This window comes from Fukomys damarensis, unplaced genomic scaffold (assembly GCF_012274545.1).
Source record: "Fukomys damarensis isolate Sample0158 unplaced genomic scaffold, DMR_v1.0_HiC HiC_scaffold_23, whole genome shotgun sequence".
NCBI lineage: Eukaryota > Metazoa > Chordata > Mammalia > Rodentia > Bathyergidae > Fukomys > Fukomys damarensis.
In genome coordinates this window covers 14,629,284-14,648,669 of record NW_022900935.1, presented here as the reverse complement: position 1 = coordinate 14,648,669, position 19,386 = coordinate 14,629,284, and the positions used below count along the sequence as shown (strand labels likewise).

The 19,386-nt window shown below is 44.2% G+C and overlaps 1 pseudogene; it reads right to left on the bottom strand.

The window, feature by feature from the left end:
• Positions 1–7,947: 7,947 nt before the first annotated feature.
• LOC104876997 lies at positions 7,948–9,601 on the bottom strand (annotated as a pseudogene).
• Positions 9,602–19,386: the final 9,785 nt, after the last annotated feature.

Here is a 19,386-nt window from a genome sequence, read left to right as displayed (position 1 = left end):
GACACCGGCTTTGCCCTAAATCTCAGTTGGCTAGTCTCTCTATTTCCAGATGCGTGAGCTTCCTTTACACCTTTGCAAAAGCAATCTCTGCCTCTTGCCAATCCTCAAGCTGAGACAGGATTGGTCCTTTCCTAGATTGAGCGAGACATTATCGACATCTTCACTTACCCAGAGGAGCAAACAGAGACCCAGAAAGATGCAGATCCCCTGGAAGTTCTCTGGCCAGCTCCAGACTGAACCTAGTCCAGGACCTGCCTCCCTTCCCAAATACAGTGCCCTACTAAAGAAATTAATGATTCAACGAAGTGATACTCTTGGAATGATGTAAGGTAAACTTCGTTCAGGACCGCCACAATACACATGGGCCACTGCAATGGGATTTTACAACAGGGGGAGACAGGTTGGCCTCAGTTACAAACACAATATGGACAAGTGGGGATTAACAGCCAAGGAGCGGGGTGGGATCAATAAATGAAAAATTATGAAGAGGGGATCTTGGCTAAACCAATTTAATAGTCTTTTTGCTGATGACAGGCCAGAATGGTCAGTTGCCACCTCACATTACTGGAAGATGGTGGAAGATGAGGAACTGGTTGGATATAAAGGGAGATCAAATATCAAGGCTGGGGAATTTTTGCTAAACCAACTTAGCTGTGTTCCCATGAAGCTGAGTTTTTGAGAAAATGCACAAGAAAAGCCTAGGAGGAGATTCAAGAACTTGACTAAAGCTTGGTCAAGCAGAGCAAGAGCTCTGTTCAGACTTTCTCCTCCCTCATTCAATTTTTTAGGACTCTTGGGTTTTCACAGCACAGAAATACAACTTGAAGAAGCTCAAGCCACAAGGGAAATCACTGAATAATTACATGGATATTAAGGCAGATATTAGAATAAGACTCAGAAGCCAAACTCTGTAAGTGTGTGTGTGTGTGTGTGTGTGTGTGTGTGTGTGTGTGTGGGGGTGCTATAGATCCTTCCTGGCCCACTTCCTAGCAGTGTATCCCACAGCAAGTGAGGTCACTTTTCGCTTCTTCCACTTCCCTTATCTGTAGGATGGAGCTTAAAGTCATATCTCCTTGGTTGGGCTGTTGGGTGGAATCAGTGAATTAGGACAAAGACAGTAAGTAGCTGACAATAAGAAAGATATTTCATGTCATGACCCAGTGCATACGTAAATGTAAAACATAAGTCTACAAAACAACATTTGTCCTTACTATGAGTGATATGCTCTGATACCTTCTGTTCTAGTTTAGTCTGGTCTAGAGAAGCCTGTTTTGTTTATTTTAAAATGTTAGTACCAACTTCTTGAAGAGATTTCATGAGTACTCCTCTCCCTGTCATGGGTTGTGGTTTAAGTTTGAAAATGATTAATGTCTGTGAGGAGCTCTAAAAAGTACCTGGCACTCAATCAGTCCTAATAATTATTGGCTATTCTTACCGTGGTTGTTACGAGGAGTTGGCTGACTAATTCTAGAGGACAGCTAGATTCCAGCAGGTACTTCAGTGTAACCAGAGGTCTCTCTCCAGCCTCTGTCTCTGACCTTGTCTTCTCTTTGAGTGCCAGCACCCTTGCTACGCTGGCTGACTACACTCTGGAGGAGCCATAGCTTCAGACTTCCCTGGAAAGCCTGGGGCATAGGAAGGATGCTGATGCCCACAGGGAAGCTGAGGTGAGAGACAGAGGCTGGAGAGAGACTCCTGGTGATCCTGATGTACCTGCTGAGACCAAGCTGTCCTTCTCTGGTATTGGTCGGTCATCTCCTAGTAACAACCACAGTAAGAGTAGCTAACCCCACGCACATTTAACTATTTGATCTATTAGAAAGGGGCCAAAAACACACAGGAGGAAAGATAGTCTCTTTAATAAATGGTGCTGGGAAAATGGGCTATACACGTGCAGAAGATTTAACCTAGACCCCTATCTCTCACCACATCCTAAATTAAAATCAAAATGGACCAAAGAACTGTTAAGACAGAAATGCTTCACCTTCTGGATGACAAAATGGGTAAAACTCTTGAAATCATAGGCATAGGCAAGGATCTTCTGAACAGAACCTCAGTTGCTTAGGAAATAGTACCAAGAATCAACAGATAGGACCATAACAAATTGAAAACCTTCTGCATAGCAAAAGAAGCAATCAGCAGAGTGAAAAGACAACCTCAGACAGAGGACTAATATCTAGAATACATAAAGAACTAAAAATTGAACACCCAAGATAAAAAACCCATTCAAAAAATGGGCAACTGAAATGAACAGACACTTCACAGAAGCACAAATGGTCAGTATGGCCATTAGAGAAATGTAAATTAGAACAACACTGAATTCGGGCTAGGGATTTAGCTCAGAGGCACCATGCCTGCCTCTCAAGTACAAGGTCCCAAGTTTGATCCCTGGTACAAAAACAAAAGAAACACTGAATCTTACTCCAGAAAGAATAGCTATCATCAAAAAGTGAAATAATAAGAAATGCTATCAAGGATGTGGAGGAAAAAGGAATCCTTCCTCATCATTTATAGGAATGTAAACTAGTACAACCTTTATGGAAATCAGTATGGAGGTTACTCAAAAAAATTAAAACTAAAATTCCATTTGACCCAGCTATTCCTCTTCTAGTTGTCTTCCCCCCAAATTAAAGACATCAGTTTACAGTGATACATGCATACTTGTGTTCATAGCAACACAATTCATAATAGCTAAATCTTGGAAGTGGTCTGTATGTCCATGAACAGATGACTGGATAAAAAAAATGTGGTATTTATATATAGTGGAGTACTACTCTGCCATAAAGAAAATCTTGAGTCATTTGTAGGAAAGTAGATGCACTTTGAAACCATAATGTTAAGTGCAATAAATAATACACACTAAATATTGCACGCTTTCTCTTATATGAGAAACACAAAATATAAAATAAAGAGAAAAATAAAAGATAGATAATAGGAAATAGAGAGATCTTTCTCAGATGAGAAGAAGATCAAGAGGTGGACGGAAGGGATGGGAGGATTGAGGAAGGGGATGAAAAAAGGAATTAAGATGTGTTATATACACATTCCAACTCCCTACAAGGAATGTAAACATTATATACTACAAACATGTACTAATAAAATTTTTTTAAACTTAAAAAAAAAGACAGTGGAACCACTGAAAATGGTGGAAAATGTATCAGAAGGCTGAGGTAGGATTGCAAATTCGAGCTCTCCGGGGTAATTTAGAGGGACTCTATTTAAAAATAAAAAACCAAAACAACCTCCTCCCACACCTACACAAATAGATACTGAAACCACATGCTGGACTCAGTGTCTATAAAATCTATGGGTGAACTTATAGAGCTTTTTACTTGCAAGGGCAGAGTTTAGCATGAAATCGATAGCTGTGACAGAGAATGCATGGCCCCTTCCTCTTGTCCTTGTGCGGCTACATCAGAATACCCGAGACTGGGTGATTTATACAAAGCAGAAATGCATGGGCTCACAGCGCCAGAGGCTGGGGGGTCTAATATCGATGTGCTGGCTTCTGACGAGGGCCTTCTAGCTGCTCTATCATAACAAGGTGGAAGGTATCATTTGACAGAAGGCAAGAAGGTGATAAGGGGCTGGACTGTTTGTTTCACGACAATCCCTATCCACCCGTGATGGAGGAGCCTCCCTGCCTTCTCCTCTCAAAAGTGCCTCCTCCTAATACCGTTAATGGCAAAAATTTCGACATGAGTTTTAGAGGGGGCATTCAAATCATAGCACTCCCCAAAGCAAAAAAATATTTACTGTCTAGTCTTTTAAGTTTAAAAATATTTATGACTCTTGCTCTTAATTGAAAAAATGAAATCCCCCCGGGAAGCCAAATTTATGCCCCCTGGGCTGGACCAGTTTTTTGGCTTTGAGAGCGAGGTGATATGATTGGACAAGCTTGGCTCAGGTGCTTCCTCTTTAGCCAGTCAGTACGTCCAGGAAGAGTCAGACAAGCATAACAATGCTATGGACCACGTCTTCTCACAATTTATTTATTGAAGCCTCAACTCCCAAAGTGGCTATATTTGGAGATAGGGACTACTGTGAGAAAATTAAGGCTAAGTGAAGTCATAAGGGTGGGCCCTAAGCCTATAGCACTGGTGATCCTCGGGACTGCAAAAAGAAAAATAAATTAATAAAGAAGTAAACAAATCAATAAATAGGAAGAGGTAGAAGAACACTCTTTCTCTTTCTTCATGTTTACATAAAGTAAAGGCCATGTGAGGGCCGGGGATTTAGCTCAGTGGTTCTGCCCCCTGCCTTGTAAGCGCAAGGTCCTGAGTTTCATCTCTGGTCAAAGAAAGAAAGAAAGAAAAAAAGAAAGAAAGAAAGAAAGAAAGAAGAAAGAAAGGCCACGTGAGAACACAAGAGAAGTTTCCCTCTGCAAACTGAAAAGAGACCTCACCAGAATTCAGCCCTGCTGGCACCCTTATCTCGGACTTCCAGCCTCCAGAACTGTAGGAAATGAATATCTGGTTGACTCTGACTGAGCATTTCACTATAGCAGCCTGAGCAAACTAATACCAGAGGAGTGGTTTACAAAAAGATCTATGTTGGTTGTGGGCAGGGGGACTATGGACATGGTGTCTTGGCTCTGGGAAAACCATCAGAAGACAGGCACCACTTCCTCCATCCCCCAATTTATGTCTGCTGCACCATTCACAAAGATGATTATACGCAGGAGTATTTATACTTCCGGACAGAAATGGCAGGAAACACCCTCTGGTGGGGAGTTATAGACAAAGTCAAAAGTGGAGCTCAGAGTTGCTCTCTCCTGCCACAGTATTCTTGTCATGGGCCCCAGTGATAGCCCCGGACATTCTCTCTGGTACTTAGGTCACTCTGGTACTTGTTTTTCTTAGATCATTCTCCTGATACTCACATACTTACTGTACATATATGCATGGTAGATATATATCCACATTGTTCACTCCAGAAAGCAAGGAACTGCTCAAAAGAACGATGAGAATGTGTCCAAAGAACACCAGGACTAACCTGAAGAGGCTCCCGCTGGCCAAATCCGGGAAAATTTGGAAATCAAAATTAAGAATGATAGTAATAGTTTATAACTCAATGAAAAAAGCAAAAAATCTGCGAGTCCATACTGACTTACATAAGTACATAAACTGGGGAAAATAAAATGTTTTATCCTTACAGTGAAATATGCCAATTACTACATATGGAAAGAATGGGTTAAGAAACAACTGAAGGATGGTACCACTCATGGGCAAAGCTTGATGAGGAATAGATTATTAGTGTGGTCTCAGAATATCTTCTCATGTGATCGTTTTAGTTACAAAGATATCTGGTAAGGGATCAGAGTAAACACCAATATTGGGATGAACTGATATCACGTGCTCCCTGATCTGATTCACTGAATTGGGAATGTGCCTAGGAAGGGATATGTGATGGGGAGTTGTCGGCAGTTAAAGACTAAATGGCATTTTTAAAGAATTTAAAAATAATGTCAGTAATCCAGGTACTCAGTAGGCTGAGGCAGGATGATTGCTGTGAGGCCAAGGTCAGCCTAGGCTGCACAGTCATTTCAAGGCCAGCCTGAACTACAAAGTGAGACTTGAAAAACAAGTCTGAAAAACAAGAAAAGGAAGAAAAAGAAGAGAAATAAAAAGGAAGAAGAGGAGGAGGAGGAGAACAACAACAAATGCTAGGCATGGTGGTATACACCTGTAATCTCAGAACTCTGGGAGGCAGAGGCAGGAGGATTGCAAGTCTGAGCCCAGCCTGGGCAACTTAGTGTTTCAAAATAAAAAATTAGATTAAAAAGGGCTGACGATGTAGCTCAGTGCAGAGGCTGTGGGTTCAATCCCTAAAAGGAAAAAAAAAAAAATACGGACTAAAACTGACTTGATTTTTATTATTGCCTGGTGGTAGTGACAACCAGTATTAGTTTTTTCTGAAATCATCTATGCAATTTCTTGAATTACCTTTTAGATTTAATTATATTCAGTAAATGTTATATATGCCTAATATACATATATTCATGTACAAGCAATAATATATGTATAAATAAGCATATACACTTATAAGCATATACACTTATAAGCATATAACTTAAATTCAAATTTTTTGGGGGGTGCTGGGGATCAAACCCAGGGCCTTATGCACGTTTGGCAAATACTCTACCACTGACTTACACTCCCAGCCTTTAAATTAGAAAATTTTAATTATTTACCTTTTAATAAACGTTGAGTTCAAAGTGCACGTTTATTTGGGGAGTTCGCAGGAGTACAGCTGGCTGTGGCATATGTGGACTCTGCAACATGTCTTTGTTTTCGGAGGAAGTTTACTTTGGTTCTTCTCAGTCCTGTAACTCTGGTACAGTCCGCGCCTCCAGCTCTTGCTGTGTGACACACCCTTGCACTGAAAGAGGAGACTCAAAATAAACAATGATGGCAGAGTGATGGCAAAGAAGCCTAACCCCAGCTAGTTTAATTCTGTCATTGTGTGTGATTCCCTGGAGATCCCCCCCCCGTGTGTGTGTGTGTGTGTGTGTGTGTGTGTGTGTGTGTGTGTGATGCTTCCTGCAACTTGGGGAAAATGTCCTCGTTCTTTTCAGTCTCACTTCGCTGATGGAAAATGCTGCAGGATAAAGATGTAAGAGTGAAAAGACTTTCGCAGATGAAATGCTGGCTCCACATGAGGCTGTGCATGCAGTAGGGACGACGTTTGAAAAGTTAACCTCCATGCTTGAAGTACTGTGTGATCCAAAGAGTAATCTGTTCGGATTTTGCTCTCTACTGTATATGACAATTTTTTTCACACTGAGTTGTCTTTTTTCAAGTGTGAAGTTTCAGGTGAGGTCAATCAGACACAAAAATATTCAGAATCAGCCCTGCTCACTGTACAGTAAAATATTAAGCTTTAAAATTGCTCCTTGAAGGTTGGCGTGCAAAAGCTGTGAAGTCCATCAATGCTGAAACAAGAAAATGTAAGGAAATGAACATTTACATAGAGAAAATAATCAAATCTCAAAGAAGAGAGCTGGAGAAACCACAGAATATTGTAGTTTTGTGCTGCCAAAGAAAATAAAGGAGAAATGCCTGAATACCACGATCATCTTCATCAAGAATTGGATCCTCTTCAAAGACAAAGGAGGAAGTAACGCACATGTTCGGCCATTTTGTCGGTTTTCACACACACAAAAAGAAAAAAAACATCAGAAGTTTTTTCTTAAAACCAAATATAATAGAGATAGTTGATGAGTTTTCTGGTAAATATAATTTAGTGGAAATTTTTTACTCTCTATTAGTACCGTACATGTTTGCAGTACATAATCTCATTTATTGTGCGGAGTTGATACATGAACATACTATATCTTAATCCTTTTTTTTAACCCTCGACCTCCCATCCCTCCCTGCTCCTTCCAAATCTTGGTCTCCTTCCCATTTACAAAAGCTCCATTTGCATTTTATTCTTCTCTTTTTCCATCTCTCCTCCCTTAACCTCTTGTTTCCTTTCTCTTTTGCGAAAGATCTACCTACTTCCTATTATCTTTTATTTTTCTCTTTATACTGTGAATTTTTGAAACTAAATATATTTTAATAGAAAACAAAATACAAAATAACTGTTTGGAAAACAGAAGCATTTAATCCTTTCTCCATATATAAGAACTTGCTTTCTCCTCAGGACACAGTTTGACACACGCATGCGCACTGAGGATTTGCCTCAGGATTCTCTGCAGGAGAGAGCAGAAATGCTAACCTTAACGGTCACTGAAATCTAACGCTAATTCTATCTTGTGACTTACTTCAAATTATTCTTGTGTGTGTGTGTGTGTGTGTGTGTGTGTGTGTGTGTGTGTTGGGAATCAACTCAGAGACTTACACTTATCAGGCAGATGCTGTGTCATTGAGCTACACTCCCAGCCCTCCAAATTATTCTTTACCATAATCTCTTTTTTTTTTTTGGTGGTACTGGGGATTGAATTCAGGGCTCACTGGAGGAGCCATCTGCAGAAGTGCTACAGCATGTGTTCCGGAGGTCCCAGGCGCACACTGACTTGTCCATGGAGGCAGAGGCCACTAGGCCACTCACTGTCAGGGCTGAAGGCAAGGCTGGTGATCCTGCCTGTGTGGCCTCTCAGCTCTTTAATAAGGGTCCCGGAGGCCACATCCCACAGTTTTAACTGCTGGTCCTCACCAGCGGATGCCAAGTACTTCCTGTTGGGAGAGAAAGCCAGAGAAAGAGAGCACAGGGCCACCGTGGCCTGTGAAGAGCCTCACCGAGTTCCTGTGCTGGGTGCTCCACTCCGACAGTCTTATCGGTCGAGCCTGTGGCTAAGTAGTTAGAGTTAGGGTAGAATCTGACACAGTCCACGTCTGCCAGGTGACCTGCATATATCCTCAGTGGGTATGTCCTATTGAAGGACCACAGCCTGGAGGTGCAGTTGTGGGACCCACTGGCGAAGTACAGGCTTCACAGGCCGATGTCCAGGTCCCACATGGGGTAGGCATGTCCTTGGTACAGCACAGTGCTGGTGAAACTCCCCAGATCCCAGTACCGGATGGACATGTCTTCAGAACAAGAGAGCAACCAAGGAAACGTGTACTGTACTGTGGTCCACAGTGTCCCTGCAGGATCTTCATCTCTGCGCCTGAGCTGTCCTCCTCATCCTCCTCTTCCCCCAGAGTATCACAAGCCAATTGGGTATGTGATGTGTGTACAAGGTGGGGCTCTCATTTCAACTTCTTGGATCGCAGACTCCAGAGTTTTATACAGGAGTTGTCAAGCCCAGCAGCAAGCAACCTGCTATCGGGGGCAACTTCTGACGTGTTTAGCAGCTGCTTCGTGTTGTTAAAGGCGTAGAAGCAGATGCTGGTGAGGGAGGGGGGAACCATCCTTAATGCTCTCTTGTGAGACCTCCAGTGTGGCCTCATTGTGCAGAATGGGGCTGGGCATATCTGGGGACTTCAGGCCACTGCTCTCACTGCCGGAGGAGCCACCACTGGCGTAGAGCTGGTAGTCTGTTCTCTTGGCAGGCTGCACTTCCAGGTGAATATGTAAGGTGAGGACCTTGCACAGGGCAGTGTTGTTGTCACTTTGGAGGTAGTGGATCAAGTAGTTGTAGCTTTCTTCCTGGAGACGGGCCAGGTACTTGTTATCTAGGAATGCACGAAGCTTGAAATTGGACAGGATGTCCTGGACGGTCTGAGTGGTCCACAGCTGCTCAATAACATCCTTCTGGCTTGCGTTCTGCAGGAACATTCCATGGAAGCAGCTATAGAAACTTTCCACTGTGCTCTTCAGGCTGCTCTGGACCAGGCCGAGTTGGAGGTAGACGAACAGTGGGTAGAGGAGAGGCATAATAATCATGGCTGCACTGGGAATCAGAATCAGTGAGAAAATTCCACAGTCATCCAAACGGTACTTCCTACTGCTGGGGTTCTGCCTGGCAAGGGGCTGCAGACCCTGTGTCGGCACAACCAGATTCTGACTGGACTGTGAGGCTGGCTGCCATCTCCTCAGCAGTCTGAGACAGACCCAGGCCTTACTCCAAGGGGCCATCTGAATCCACATTCTGCCTGCGCTTGAGGCAGCAGGACACTGCCATCTGGACTTGCTTGGTGCGCACCTGTTTCATGACTGAACATCCCCGGGAGGCTCCTGGTCCCACCACCACTGCCCACTGCAGGGCCTCACTCCACTGCTGATAGCAGGCCTCCCCGCTCCTCGTCCCGCCACGGCCTCGGCTCTGGGCCGTCTCCCCATGACTGCCTGACACTGCGGCCAGGCACACCTATACTTAGAGTTTTGAGAAATATAAGATAAACTATGTTGTGTGTCTCATTTATTTCATTTAACGTTATGGTTTTGAGGTGCATCCATTTACTTACAAATGCCTCACACGTGTCCTTCTTTATGGCAGAGTAGTACTCCACTGTGTATAAATACCACATGTTCTTTATCCATTGATGTGTTGATGGGCATAGAGGGTGCTGCTAAGATTTAGCTATTATGACTTGTGTTGCTAAAAACAAGGGTATGCGTGCATCACTGTAATATGATGGCTTTAACACTTCTGAGAAGATATCTTGACTGGAAATGTTTGAATCAGTATTAATCCCCCGCCCAAAGCCATGGGCAACATTACAGTTTCTTGCACTTAGTACAAAAGAAGCTGGGAATGTAACTCAGTGGTAGAGCTAATGCTTAGCATGCATAAGACCCTGGGTTCAATCCCTAACACCATCAATAATAATAATAAATAATTATGAAAGGAGATTTTTATGAGTCTCATCCAGACTTACCCCTATGCTTAAGACTTTTTAAAACTATATACTTGTTGACTCATGTGAAAGAAACTTTTCTAAATTAAAGTTAATAAGTACTGTATTTTTGTCAACTACAAAGATAGATTTATATATCTGGTCATGTTTATTAAATATGGGAATAGGCAGAAGATTAATGTTGATGAAAGCATGAGAGATGTATAGAAGCTAAGTTACAAGCACAGTAACTGTGAAGTGGTTCTGCATCTCTAGGTTTAGGTATAGAGCAGTGTGTAGGTCTGCATTTCCCCTTTTCTTTCAAAAACTATATCAATGTAATTAAAAATAATCCATTAATTTTCCTTTCTATAATATATATATATATATACATATATATATATATATATGTATATATATATTTCTTTTTTTGAGACAGGGTCTCACTATGTAGTTGAGACTGTTCTGGAACTCATTGTGTAGCCCAGGCTGGTCTTGAACTCGCAGTGATCCTCCTGCCTCAGCCTCCCAAGTGCTGGGATTACAGGTGTGCACCGCCATTCCCAGCTCCTTTCTATAATATTTTACCATATTATATTTTCTCATATAAATACTGGCCTGACCATGTTTCTTTGATGGCCACTATCATTCATATAACTTTGTGATTATTTTTAAAACTAATTGTGTCATATAGAAGAGGAAGTGTTAATAAATAAAGTGAAGGATTTGTTCTGGGTGTTGAATGCTCTGAGAAAGGTGCAACCTTCAGTAGTGTCCCTGCTAAAAAGTATAATCTGTCTCTGGTCATGGGGAAACATCAGACAAATCTAAACTGAAAGACATTTTACAAAATAACTGGCCTCTGGAATCTTGAAAAATGTCATGGTTAGGAAAGACAGAAAGGCTCAGTCATTTCAGATTAAAAGAGACTAAAATGATGTGTAATATGGATTGGATCCTGGACTAGGGAAAAATGTTTATAAAGGGTATCATTGCAATAATTGACAAAATTTGAACAGGGACCATGGATTGGAGAACAGAATTGTAACAGTGCTACATTTCCAGTTTTTCATGATTGTATTTTTGTTTTTAAGAAGATATTGTACTTAGGAAATTACTCTGAAATATTTAGTGGAAAAGGGTGGTGCTTTCATTGAAGTGTGCATGTGTGTATGTGTGTGTGTGTATAAATACATCATGGGTAGTGAGAGAATGACAGTGAATAAGACAAAATATAAATCATTGGCAGACCTGCACAAAAGATATTGGGTTTTTTATTATTATTTTTGCAACTTTTCTACACATTTGAAATTATTTCAAAGTGAAAATTTACTCCTCCCCGCAAGATAAGACCAGCAAAACCCAAAATCAAAACCACAAACAAGTTAAACTGGACTTGTTGCTATGTGATACTAAGCTACTGAGGGTTGTTTTGGTTACAAGGGACACAGATTTGCTACAGTGGGTTAAATGATGGTGCCCCAAAATGTATGCCCATGTCCTAGTTCCAAGAACTTGTAAATATAAACTTATTTAGTAAAAGGACCTTTGCAGCTGCAATGAAGTTAAGGATCTTGAGATGTGATCATTCTAGATTACCCAGGTGAACCCTTAATCCAATGCCAAGTGTCCCCCTAGAGAAAGGAGAAGAGAAAGCTATGCGCAGACCAATGCGAAGGTCGGCAGTATACACTCAGCAGAAGATGGAGGGGGCAAGGAAGAATTCTCCCCTTGAACCTTAAGAGGAGCACAGCCCTGCTGACTGACATCCTGATGTTGAACTTCTGGCCTCCAGAGCTGTGAAAGAATATGTCCCTGTTGTTTTAAGCCACAAAGTTTGTGGCAATTTATTATGGCAGCCCTAGGAAATGAATCCACCCACCCAAAGGAGAATTTGGCGCTTGTAACCAATCCAAAAGAAAGGCCTGCAGTTGAGCCAAACTTTGGGGTGGCTGGAATCAGCAGGGGAATGCCGCCTCATCCAGCACAGGATTTCTGTTCTTTCTGGTGGCTTCTTCTGAGGCCATGGCTGAAGGTAACTTCCAGGGAAAGACCAGACGGATGCTGATCGGCTTGGCTTGGGTTATGTGGCTTTCTAGTTCTCACTAGAGTCACTCCCAAAAGACGTTGCTCCCAGAAGGAAGGGGCTTGGCAAGCAGCACCAATCCTTGCCCAGTCATGACACGTCACCCAGCCACAGAGAAGGCTGGGAACTGCTCCTCTCTATGTTGGTGTAATGTGCAGAAGGGATGTTAAGACAGGTCTGGGCAGGGCTGGGGAGTTAGCTCAGTAGTTCTGCTGCTTGCTTCCCAAGCCCAAGGTTCCAAGTTCAACTCCCGGTACAAAAAAACAACAACAACAAAAAAAATCAGGACCGGGCAGCCAGCTGAGAGTGGGGGTCTGGACTCAAGCCTACCTAGGGTGTTCAGCCCTCCTCACCTCTGTTGTTTCCTCATTCCTGGTGATTTCTGTCTTCACACTGGTATTATGGCACTTTTCCTTCCTTGTCTTGTAGTCCTTTGCAGGACCTTTGTTTAATGAGTGACTATTATGTTGCCTGCCCCCTACTTCCTCTGGGCTTGGTCCTTTCTCTTACTTTATGCCTAAAGTGCCCAAAGGACATTACAGGTGCTACCCTATCTGCTACTGCTGATTAGTCGAAGGAGGTCACCTGCCCCATTGTCTGGGGTCTGTGGTGAGGCAGCACTTCGTGGTGGGAGTATGAGGCAGAGCAAAAAACTACTCATTTCATGGCAAGGGTGTGAAAAGTGAGGAGAAGCTTGGTTCCAGTTTCCCCTTCCAGGGCATGTCCCTAGTGATCCGAATGCCTCCCACCAGATCCTACTTCTTAAATGTTCTACTGCCTCCCAGTAGTGCCAGGATGGGCACCAACCTTTTGACACATGGGCACTACAAAGCCAAGCTGTAGCACTGAGTCCTCTGCTTTTTTCAGTTTGGTTATTCAACCCTTTCTTGGACTCTGTAACTCCCCCTTGTCTGCTTACTTGCTAGACTAAGGCAGATTTCTGTCTCTTGCAAACTGCTATGATTTGGGTCTAGATGACCCCAAAGCCTCATGTGGTCATGGGTGGCTTTTTCAGAGTGTGTGATACTGGGATTAAGGGCATATGATTACTAAACCAGTACACTGACTGGTTTGGTACCACCCTAATCCTCGTAGTTTGGATAAGATAAAAGGAGCAGAAGGGTGTTATTAAGATTCCCTTATTGCTTTTGCTACCATGTGGGTGCCATGAATTGTTTCTCCTTTGTGATGCCCCTCTGCCATGTGCCACCCTGCTTTGGAGCCAGCGGATTATGGACTGAAACCTCTCTACAAACTGTGAGCTAGATTAACCCTTTGGGCTTTGGGTATTTTGCCTTGGCAATGAGAGAAAAGTAACTCACACACAAACCCTAGGTGTACAAAAAGACCTGATTATGGATGAATAAAACCTAGAACGATATACTTATGGCTTAGCTTTATCTCATTTTGCAGATAGGGAAACTGAAGCCTACAGAGAGGGTGAATCGCTGACACCAAGAGCACATGAGCAGTGGAGCTGGAGGCCCAAGCACAAGCCCCCAGTTGTCTGCCACCCGGGGACATTTCTTTACATGTGGCTTAGCTAGCCTTCTTCCTCTCTGCCTCAATTTCCCTATTCTGCCCCTGTGGGCATTCCATTCCTGGCAGAAGGAAGGGGAAACAGATGTTAGGATGTGGGCTGCTGTGAGTTCTCAGGGCCTACAAAAGGCTATTATTATTTAATTACTGCAAATGGTAATTATAAGGGAAAGTAATTGTCTATCCTTCTATTATGGCACTTCTGCCCTTCCCCCCGCCCCCGGCAGCCCCCAGGCCGGCCACAAAAGGGAGCTGGGTATGGATCTGTTGTGTGGTGCTCTGGGAGCACTGCCACCCCAGCTGGGGTAGAGCTGTATTTACTACAGACAAAGGTGGTTTGTTGATGGCACAGCCCTTCCATACCTGTGAACTTTTTAGATCCCTTGGGAAAAGGGAATTACCCCTGACAGACCCCTGGCCACACCCTGGGCACTGCACTACCCCCTACTTCCTCAGGGCAACATCTGACCATAAGAAGCCCAGCAGGTGCCTGGCTTATGGCAAATAGTGATTATATATATATATTTTTTTTTTTCTAACTTCTGCACACTGTCCTATGAAGGAAGGATTACTATCCCCATTTATAAATAAGACTGGGGTCTCCTCAGGTTCTAAATCTAAGGGGAACCAAGATTTGGACCTTTAGCACCTGACCTCAAACCCTCCCAGTATTGCCTTACAGCTTGCCCCGGTTACTACTGGCCAATTTCTTAGGTGAGAATTGAGGCCCAGCTCACTTGGGTTTTAACTGGGTCAGGACCTGGAGCCACATGTCTTTCCCTGCCCTACCTGAGGCTCTGACCTGCTGCTGGTTCTGCCCTGAACCTTGACTTTTGTCCTACTACTCCCTCTATCCCACAATCCCTAGCTCACTATTTTTTTGTTTGTTTGTTTGTTTGTTTTGGTACTGGGGATTGAACTCGGGTTCTTGTGCTTGCAAGGCAGGCCACTGAACCGCTGAGCTAAATCCCCGGCACCCTAGCTCACTATTGATGGCAGAGACACAAAAGATGACTGACACAGTCCTTACCCCTGGGTAAGAAAACACCCAGTTGAACTGCAGACCTGCAGGCCACTGACTTGGGCTGGCCTCTGGGCTCTTGCTGCCTGTGACAGACACAGCTAATCAGTGGTACCATTCTTCCTGTTTGAAGCTCAGACTCCCAGTCCTTTGAGATTTAGATAACAATTGACTGGAATTTCTCATCTTACATCTTGCAGAAATACAAGAGCTTTTCAAACTCCAGTGTCTTACAAAGTCTCTGTCACTTTTAGCTCTTTCTGCTCCCAAGGTACCTGCACTCTCTCCTCTGCTCATCTTTACTCTCTGCTCAGTGCCAATCTGGTGCCAACCTGCCATGCAGTATGAAGTTTGTTTGGCTTAAGATTCAAGGAGAGAGGGCCCGGTTGTATTATAGCAAAGGGCAGAAAGGGAAGCTGGCCATGTTTTTCCAAGTCCCTTAACTGCTGACCCCTGGCCACCTCTCTGCTCAGGTTCCCCATTTTATCCACTTCAAGAAAATGCTCATGTTTCAGCTTGCTCATTTTGTAAGCCTTTTCATCATCCAAAATTTTGATTTCCATCATTTTTAAATCAGATTAATGAACAAAGTTCATTAAATTTATAATGTGCTGTCAGACTATTAGAAACCTGAATGTAGAATTATATCTGGGATAAGTGTGCAAAATGAGGAGAGCCCCACAAAGTTATGGAAACATCTTGAGGGTAGCAGAAGGCCATCCCCAGGATGCGGCTATGGGCCATGGCAGGGTGGATAGGTAAGAGTTTCTTAGGCTGTGGATGAGGTGCTGGGGGGAACATTCCAAGAGGAAGACTACATGTGCAAGGGTCCTGTGGCAAAAGTAAACAACATGCTTTTCTTCAACTCACAGCAGGCTTGTGTGGCTGGAGATAGAGGTCAGAGGAAAATGAGTCTGATTGAGTACCAAACCACACAGAGACTTGGAGATCATCATCCCCTACATTTTATTATGTAGAGCAATGTAGACCTCGGTCTCCAGCTCAGCTCATGGCTAACCACAGTTACCCAAATCTCTATGGAAGTCTCTGGTAGCAGAGGACGCATACTCAGAGTCTCTCTAGAGGAGTTTCTTCTCCCTGCCCTCCCCGCTCCTCAGGAAAATGAGGAGGTGAGGACAGAGAGCTTCACATGGACACGAATGAATTCTGCTACTGCCCTTAGCAGGCGGAGTAGCCAGGCTGGGGTTGAACCGCTTCTCATCTATGGGCCATAACTTGGGTGGTGTGGATGGAGCAGGGCTTGGGAAGCTTCTGGAGGGTTGGGAGAGTATGGGCTTCTTAGGGAAGATTTGCCAGGGACATTGGATGTGGGAGAAGATCCCTGAGGACAGGCAGCCACGTTACTCTAGTGTGATCCACATGTTCCCCCTTCTCTCTCTCTCTCTCTCTCTCTCTCTCTCTCTCTTCCTCTCCCCCCCCCGTTCCTCTCCCCCAACTCTTTCCCTTCCTCTCTCTCCTTTCTCCCTTTGTGGCACTGCTGATTGAACTCAGGGCCTTTGCGCTGAACTACACCCTCCCCACTTTTCATTATTTTGAGACAATTCTGACTAATTTGCTAAATTGCCTAGGTTGGACTCAAATTTGTAATCCCTTTACTTTAGCCTCCCAGAGTGTGAGATTACAGGTGCGTACCACTATATCCAGCTCACAAACTCTCTTTTTGTTGTTGTTTTTTGGTACCAGGAATCGAACTTGGGTCCTTGCACTTAGGAGGCAGGCAGCGGAAGCACTGAGCTAAATCCCTGGCCCACATATTCTCTTTTAATACATGTCTTATAAGATAGAAATTATCATGCTCAATTTGTATCAGAGAAAAATGAATCCCAGAGACAGAAAAGAACTTGCCTAAAAACACCAGCGTGTAAGTGATGAAGCTAGGATTCAAAGCCCAGCTTTTGGACTCTTAAATCTAACCTGTGACTATAACTCTGTAGTGTCCTTGAGAAAAACAAATAAGCAAAGGGGAAGAGAGTAAATGGACAGAGGGCTCCTATCCTCACTCACTCGGCTCAGCTCGGCTCAGCTCAGTTCACACCATGTAGCATTCACCATGAATGAGGCACTGCAGCGAAACAAGTTCTGTACCAGGAGTTGGAGGCCCTTAGCTAGAGATCCATCTCCAAGATTTAACCAACTACTTCCTACCTATGGGTCCATTTTCCCAGCTGTGAAATGGGAAAAAATGCCTCCACCGGCCTCCTCAAAATTACTTGAGGGGTCCAAGTACAAATTACTTGTGCTGGGAGCTGGGGATTTAGCTCAGTGGTTCCACCATCTGCCTCGAAAGCACAACGTCCTGAGTTCAATCCCCAGTACCAAAACAACAACAACAAAGTACCTGTGCTGTTGCCTGAGATCGCTCTTCTTTCTGATGGGAGGTACACCCCACTTCAAGGACGAGGAGGTGGCTAGCTTGACTTGTGGGCAGGGAAAGGAGATAGACTCTCTTAACATCACGGTCTCAGTGTAACATGCTCGTGTCCTCATGCAATGAACAGAGATTTGAGTGCGCCATGATGGGGGCTGAAGAACCTAGGAGTTCCTGGACATTTCCAGGAAATGTCTTGGTGACACTGTTCTCAAAGTGACCCACATTTGTCCACTTCTGCCAGTGTCACCAAAGCCCAAGCCATCCTTTGTGTGGAGGATCTGAAGATCTCCCACTAGATCCCTGATTTTTTTTTTTTTTTTTTTTTTTTTTTTTAGTTACTGGTGATCAAACTCAGGCCCTTGTCCTTGCAAGGCAGGTGGCGAAATCACTGGGCAAAAATCCCCGGCCGGGGTGATATTTTTAGACAGGTTTATATAGTTCAGGCTGCCCTTGAACTCATTATGTAGCACAGGCTGACCTTGAACTTGCAGCAATCCTGCCTCAGCTTCCCCAGTGTTGGAATTACAAGCATGTGCCGCCATACCAGTGTTAGGATACTTGTAGGTTTATGGAAAGGTCCCCCTGTGTTTTCTCCTAGCATTGTTTGTTAGTAACGCATTACTATTTGTTATAATCTATTGCAATTATTGACGGACAGTTTTATTAATGTACTAAAGTCTACAGTTTATTTAAATTTCTTTAGTTTTTTTTAAAGTGCCCTTTAAAAATAATGTCCAGTATTACATCTAGTACACCACATTACATTCAGTTGTCATGCCTCTTCAGGCTCCTTTGGGCTGTGACAGTTTCTCATACTTTCCTTTTTTTTGAGGACCTGACAGTTTTGAGGAGTTCCGGTCAGATATTTTGTTGGATGCTCCACTACTGTTTTTCCCATGGCAAGCTCGGGCTTATAGGTTATTGTGAGGAAGACCCAAAAGTGCCATCTTTATCACATATTATCAAGTGTACATACTGTTGACACGACTCGTGACTGTGATTGTAGATGGCCTTGACCACTTGGCTGAGGCAGTGGTTGTCAGCATTTCCGTTGTAAAGTCCCTCTTCGCCCTCCTTTGTCCTGCCATGCTCTATGGACCCAAGTACCAGGCACAGCCCACACCTGGGGAGAAGGGAACTACTCCCCCGCTCCCTCATCCCCACTGTCGATGCTATCATGCAGCGGGGAGTACTCCATGAGTTTTACCACTCTCATTTCTGGGAGCTGGGAGGCCTTTCTTTACTACCTGCCTCACCCCACAGCCACTTTCTGAAAATCATTCCCACCCTTCTGGGAGCGATAGCCTTTGTGCTCTCACTCTGCGCCTTGCACCTTGTAATTCTGTTTCATGCCACGCATATAGTGCTTCTACCCCGTGGAGGGCACTGCGCTCGGGCTGAGAACAAACAGCCTCCCTGAGTCCTGTTCTCCAGTTGCCTCCAACGTTTGCCAACCTGTGCTAGACTGGGCTCTCCTTGAAGGCAGGAGCTTGGTCCAAATTGTTCATAGTTGTGCTCCCAGCCAATCAGCACAGTGTCTGGAGTGCAGCAGGTAGTATGTACTCAGTAAATATTTACTGAGTTGGAATGCTTCCTGGAAGACAAATGATTGTTTCTGTGTGTGTGTCCTTGGGAGCTCCCTGAGGGCAGGACAAGCTCTGTTTCATCCACGCCTAGAACGTGGGTGGCCCTGTGCATACAGAAATCTGCCAGTGAAAGGAGCAGCCGGCTCCTCCAGTACAAGTTAAGTTTTGAAACTGACACGGCCCGGGAGGCCGAATCAGGAGGACTTGATGACTGATTGGCTGGGGAGGGTGAAGGAGGAGGAGTCACACAGATGGCTCCGAGGCCACCCACCTCTGATAAGACTTTGAGAAGAGCCGCTGCCAACCTCCGGCTGCCCAATGATCGTTGGGGTTCAGGCCTAGGGCTTGGAAGGGTGGCCTGCCTGTGCAAACTTCTTCCCCACTCCCATGTCCTCGATTTAAAAAAAAATCTCAGCCTGGATTTTGAGCACGAACATTTATTATCAGGTGTGAGAGTCCATTCTTGGGGGTCCCTGCAGCCTGCAGTCTCGGGGGGGGGACCCCCGGGACAGCCTGGTACCGCGCGGGCTCTGCTG